Below are 6,908 nucleotides of genomic sequence, written 5' to 3'. Positions count from 1 at the left end.
GGGATCTGTCTGCCTATAAACATGGATGGTTCTGGAGAGTTTTAAGAATCTGGACAAGCAATTTGTTTTCTGATATATTGCAGAAGGTTGGACTCTGTTTGAATGTTTGTGGTTCCTTCCAACTTCACAAATTCTACAATTCTAATTAACTTTTCATTTTCCTTCTTTTTTTACTGCAAGTTCTAAGGCCAGAAAAGAATCATTATATGAATGTCAAGAGGAATAGTAGCAGTAGTAGTAATAGTAGTAGTAGTAGTAGAAGAAGAAGAAGAAGAAGAAGAAGAAGAAGAAGAAGAAGAAGAAGAAGAAGAAGAAGAAGAAGAAGAAGAAGAAGAAGAAGAAGAAGAAAGAAGAAAGAAGAAGAAGAAGAAGAAGAAGAAGAAGAAGAAGAAGAAGAAGAAGAAGAAGAAGAAGAAGAAGAAGAAGAAGAAGAAGAAGAAGAAGAAGAAGAAGAAGAAGAAGAAGAAGAAGAAGAAAAGGTTTTGAATTTGAAGGGCTTAATATATCGGAAAAGCCTACTTGTTGGCAATAATGAGGCAATAATTATTGTACAGTGTATCTCAGTATATCTATTCTACCGTACAAAGACTGGCAAACCTGTAGCAGCCACATATCAATTAGCTGGAATCTTATTCCTATGAGGTCCCGACCCTGTTTGCCAAAAAATAAGAGTAGCAAGTCAGCTACCACCCCCATATTTCCCAGCTTGAAATCCTTGGTACCATCAAGGAACTTAGCTAGAAATGGTATTTTGACATGATTTCATAAAATAAAAATGAATGGCTCTTGTCAAGGCAGGGTTCAGATTAATAGCGGCCAAGTGGTTAAAAAAATAATTCTCATTCAATTCCTTTTATTTGACTTATTTTTAAAAGGGCTCTGAGTTTTGTACTCAGATGTCAGTGGGGAATATTCTTTTTCTTTATTTAGCTGTTTTATTCAAACTGTTCGATAAAATTTTATTGCATTGGCTGTATATTACTCTGATATGACAAGCAGGAAATTATGACAGAAGAATAATAGCCAACTTGCCAAAGACCAGACATGAATCTATTACAGAGCTGTACTAAAACCCAAGTATCCAGTTCCTTAGTTCAGACAGGTTTTAAGATAGATCACAATATAGCTAACTCATAATCTTATGTTAGGAATGAATAACAATAGTGTGAGATGTTGCAATAACAGAGTGTTATTACAGAAATTAGAATATCAGAATTCTAGAAAATTCTAGAAAACAAGAGCGTCAAAATGAGATTAAGAAAGATTGAAAAATAAAAAGGGGACTAATAAAATTGGGTACAACATTTTTTTAAAAAAAAATCATGTAGTGATTGTTTAAGATGTTAAACTGCATAAACCAAGAATTATAGTCAATTAATGTCTTAATGATAAATATTTCTATTTGTCGTACCTCTTGATGATAGCCCATTCTACCTTTTCCTGTTCTGTTCCAGAAATCCTATAAATCCAAGGAACGTGGATGGGGTTCACTAGAGGAACCCATGCAAAGTTAAAAGTTTTATTTTGTACAGGTAGAAAACTGTAATTAGTTATAGCTTGAAAAATTCATACAGTTTTCAAGATCGTTTATATAGGGCATGTTTTTAAGAGTGAGGATTTTGCAATGACTGAACTATCAGTCTACATATGGAGAACCAATTTTTAAGTCCCCATTCAACCAGGGACAACATCCTTAAGGAGCTCTTGACCCAGTCCATTTTTGAGGTAATGAACTAATAGGATATTAAATAGGATATTAAGATATCCTTAAGATATTAAGTCTTAAGTAACCAACATAAGTCTTCTTTAGAGTACTGTAAATGTATTTGCCTAGAATTTCTCTGGCACAAACATCTTCATGTCCAACTTCTCTGACCACCCTATATTGAAAGACTAATAACTGCCATGGTAAGCCTGCTAGACTGGTAGAAGGGACACCACATGGCTTAGAGTCCATTATAGCCATAGAGGATGAAGGGCCATTTAGCACATGCTTCCTGCTTTGGAACCAAACACCCAGGATGGTGCCATATACAGCAGGGCTTTTCAACCTTTTCACCCATTGTACCACTTTTAGGATATGGCAATATCCGAGTACCACCAGTCGCCTAGCAAGTGTCAAAAGCTTGATGAATAAAAAAAAAAAGGAAAAAAGTGATAAAGTACAGGTAGTCCTCAACTTACAACAGTTAGCTTAATGACTGTTTGAAGTTACAATGGCACTGAAAAAAGTGCCCCCCAAGCCACAGTCGAGCAAGACACCTGCCTGCCCACCCAGTAGCGCTCTTCCTCCTGTTCGAGGTTTTCATTATTGTGAGCATTTCTGTTGGGGATTGGCAGCAAAGGTGGGGTGGGAGGTGTTTAGTTTTTATTCCACCCATCTACTGGGTGGTTGCAGCAGGTTTTGATCACTTCACATGACCCTGGGGCACTGTGAACATCATAAATATGAATCAGTTGCCAAGCATCTGAATGTAAATCACAAGACCCAGGAGATGCTGCAACATTCCAGCTGATTGGCGCTTCTTCTAGGCTCAGCAGAAGGGCCAGGATCAGCGCCAAGCTCCAACTGGTGCCTGGCGCTGACCCTGGTGCTTCCGCTGAGCCCTGACAGCCCTGCAGCTCCAGCCATCTCTCGCTCAGGCTTGTGCAGTGCGGCCATCGGTTCAGCTCATTCTCCTTCCCCGCTACCACTTTTCTAGGATGGTCGTGTACCACCTGCCAGGTGCCAATGTACCATAGGTGGTACCCATACCACTGGTTGAAAAGCCCTGATATACAGTATTTTGGATACTGACTTTAATATTTGCTAGGAAAATAGACAGTTAAGTAGAATGACAAAAAGTGAAAAATATTTCTATCTATTGCTTCAATAGATGTTTCATTTCAAGACTTCAACAGCATGAAATTGCTCTCCAAGGAAAATGGTTCCATTGGAGGAAATGACTTCATCAATGCTTATTCAAGATACCACTTATTTTTATATTACTTTTCTCATTTGAATCCAGGTACAAGGCTATCTGTTAGGAAAAGAAAAAAAAGAAAATTGGGTTGGGCTAGGGAAAACAAGAAAAAGATGTGCAACACATATTTTGCATAAAACATTTTTTTCCCTAAGGAAAGGGATTGATATATGAGCTCTTCAAACTTTTCAGTATCACAAACCTCTAAAATATTTAATGAATTTATGTAACACCCCCCCCCCCATGAATGAATCTAATTATTTCATGGAGGATACAGCTGGGCATATATATATATATATATACTATCTAAAAGAATAACTATATTTTAATCCATATATCACAGAGGTTCTCAAACATTGTGGCACTCCAACTTCTCACTGCTGGCTCAAGCAAAACCCAAAGGGCATTTTGACAGAGTTTATATTTTGCTTGTACTATCCAGTTCTTTTTTTAAAAAAAAAATCTGATCTCTCCTTCTAAGTTTCTACCCCCATTCTCACTCCCATCCACCCTTTGGGAATTCACAAGTCACCTTTTGAGAGCTCATGGGTTGATAAACAGACTTTTATTTCAAGAAAACAAGCAGGCTTGTCACAGCAGTGAGTGGCAAGGGAGGAATGACTAATATAGGTTTTTAAAAACACTAATATAATAGCAGAGTTTTCATCAGAAGCTTACATGCATCAAAGATATTTTAAAACATTAGCTACCACTGTTGTGCAGGGGAAAATAGGAATATAATTCTTCTTCATGAGGAGATTTTAATCTAAAATGATATACATGGTATTGAGTTACATTCTGACTGAATGATAGGAAACATTCTTAACCTTAAAAGCAGCTCATCAGAAGAACTGCTTACTCTAAGAGTAAGTTCCTCTTCATTGAATGTTTCCCTTCAAGCTGATGCTTAGCAGCCATTTGACAGAAATGCTTTAATATGGATTTCTTCATGGAGTTGGGAGTTGAACTCTTTGGCCCCTCTTAACTGTGTTATTTTATGTAGTGAATTTTTAAGGGTTTTGTGAAGTGAATACAAGATGTTTTAGAATCTACTAATTCCAACCTGGAGCTCATATAATGTTCATTTTCATTTCATAGAACAAAGGACATTTGTTATAGTATCTCAGCTACAGTTTGTGAACAATTTATTGGACAGAAATATCTTCTCTGATTTAAACATCATCTATCTGAACCATTTCTAGGAAACATGGGTCTGTTTTCTGCAAAAAGCTAATTCTGATATTCATTTTTGATGCTAAGATTTGAGTTGAGTGAATGCAGCTGTAAATTCTTTCTTCTTAGACAAGTACTTAACATGTGATTGCTCCAGTAAATCATGAGTTCTACATTTTCAAGTTTTAAAGCTGATTTTAAGTGATTTTTTGAGAATAGCATGTAGTGAGGACCAAGGTATATTGTGAATACTTGTCATTTAAAATGACCTGTTTTGTATAAAATAAGAGGCAAATGACTAATTGCTTTTTCAGAACCCTCTAATTTAAAAATGCAAGAAAAAAAATCCTCTTTTGTCAAAATCAGTTTTTTCCCTGGCAGTTGACAGCTTGGAGACAACAGCTTATTGGGTTAGGAATATTAGATATATATTTTTTCAGATGCTGTTTTTAAATGAATTATTCTGGAAAAAACAATAACAAATATGGCTAGCTCATTTTCTATTAAACTGAATTGGGGAGCATAGTTTATACTCTTAATATATATCAATGAATGAATGAATGAATGAATGAATGTAAAGAATATCAAATAAGAATGAATGCATTAACACGCACTGCACACGCACAAGCACACACACACAAAACAGAAGGTTTCCTGGGTTAATGAATAGCAAGTTTTACTAAGAATAATACATTTTACTAATAAACTATCTTGGAATTGGAACATTTGGGTGCTCCTTGTAAGTGAAAGGATTAAATATTTAAGATATGAACAGGAGGACAAAGAAAAAGGACATTGCATTGTTTTTTTTATTACTGCATTAGAAACACACTCATTTTCAACCAGCTAATTGTTAAATCTCCTTTTCTGTATTCCAAGCATTTAATTCTTTAAAGTCCTGTTTGGAAACTATTTAAAAATCTGGATAGCAAATGCAAATCTATATATTTAATATCTCTTCTTCACCTCTCTCTCTCTCTCTCTCTCTCTCTCTCTCTCTCTCTCTCTCTCTCTCTCTCTCTCTCTCTCTCTCTCTCTCTCTCTCACACACACACACACACACACACACACACACACACACACACGTGGAATAATTCTTCATTTATTATATAAAGGGTGTGTAGTCTATCCTTCCCCCCCCCTTGTAAGAGCGTCCTGCCTCGACTATAAATCAATCAGGAACGGTGCAGTAATCAACATGAATTTATTGCTCTATGTTGAAAACAAAGTCAGCTCTGAAGAAATTCCTTGCCCGGTGTCCCGAATATATACCGTCACCACACCCACCTCGTACGCCCTAATTATCCCAATTACTCCACCCACACCACACCCCATTCCCCCTTGTGTCAGCTTTTGGTTCTGTAGAGTATCGCTAATCAATAGATTAGTGCTGTAAGTACATCTCCTTCCCCCCCCATCCACCTAACAGCTACAATGTGTCAGACCCAGCGTTCTATTTCGGCGTTTCTGTCTGGTTTAGTTTCAATCTATGCCCTGTCCTCTTCGGCATTTGGTTAGTCACGTGGTTTGCACGTCACTGGGGAAGCGCCGGCAACACCCTAGTAACGGCTCCATCGATCTCGCGCACGCAGGAACGCCTGGAAGTACAATGGATCGTTCGGGATGCCTGGAGGTTCCATGGGCCGTCAGCAGGAGGACTTAATTCGCCGGTACGATCCATGCTGGGTCTGACATTCTGCTTCCCCTCACCACAAGGCCCCCTGAAATAAAACACATAAATCATTCATATCCTCTAGCCCATTTCGGTAATGTTATCTTTCCTCCCTTTTCTTTGGTCTGTGTGGCCATGTCTTGTGATATTGGCGTATCAGGCTAGGGGCCCAGACATCTTCCCTTCGTACCCAGGAAGCATCAGATAAAGGGTATCCCTTCCATAACACTAGATAGTATAGGTTATCCCCTCGCAACCGTGAGTCTATTATGCCTTGGATTTCATATCGCCCCGGGGTGATGGGTCCCGGTGGGTCCTTATGGGGTTCCCCTTTCACAGGCTTCAATAGACTCACGTGGAAGACCGGGTGTATCTTACCAAGCATCTCCGGCAATTGCAGTTGTACCGTAACAGGGTTGAGGATACGTACTATTCGGAAGGGTCCAATGTATTTTGGCGCTAGCTTCTTGCATGGCACCTGTAACTTAATGTACTTGGTGGATAAGTATACCTGGTCTCCCACCCGTAATTGGAATGGCAGTCTACGCCCTTTATTACCCTGCTCTTTTGCTGTCTGTTCCGCTTGTTGCAGTGCCTCCTTTACTTTACTCCATACGTGACTTGCACGGGATAACCAGTCTCCAGTTTGATGTTCCAGTGGTTCCTGCGACTCGCCCCCGGGCAATGGAATTGGATCATACCCATAAATTACTTGGAATGGGGACAACCCTGTGCTTTTGTGTACTGCATTATTATACGCTAATTCTGCAAATGGCACAAAATCTATCCAATCCGACTGCTGGTAGGATACATAGGAGCGTAGATAGCGCGCAATCGCTGCGTTGGCTCGTTCCGCCGCCCCGTTGGTACAAGGATGGTATGCGGAGCTTAGTCCTTGGGTGGTTCCAATACTTGCGAGGAATCGACGCCAGAATTGGGCCGTGAATTGAACACCTCGATCTGAAATAATTCGACGGGGCGCTCCGTGTAGCCGGTAAATGTGTTGCACAAACAATTTGGCTAACTTTTTAGCGGACGGCAGGCCCTTGCAGGGAATAAAGTGTGCCTGCTTTGAGAATAGATCCACAACCGTCCATATG

The sequence above is a fragment of the Crotalus tigris genome, unplaced genomic scaffold (assembly GCF_016545835.1).
Source record: "Crotalus tigris isolate CLP2741 ecotype Arizona unplaced genomic scaffold, ASM1654583v1 scf7180000024439.5362192, whole genome shotgun sequence".
NCBI classification, from domain to species: domain Eukaryota; kingdom Metazoa; phylum Chordata; class Lepidosauria; order Squamata; family Viperidae; genus Crotalus; species Crotalus tigris.
Note: the sequence above shows the minus strand (reverse complement) of the source record.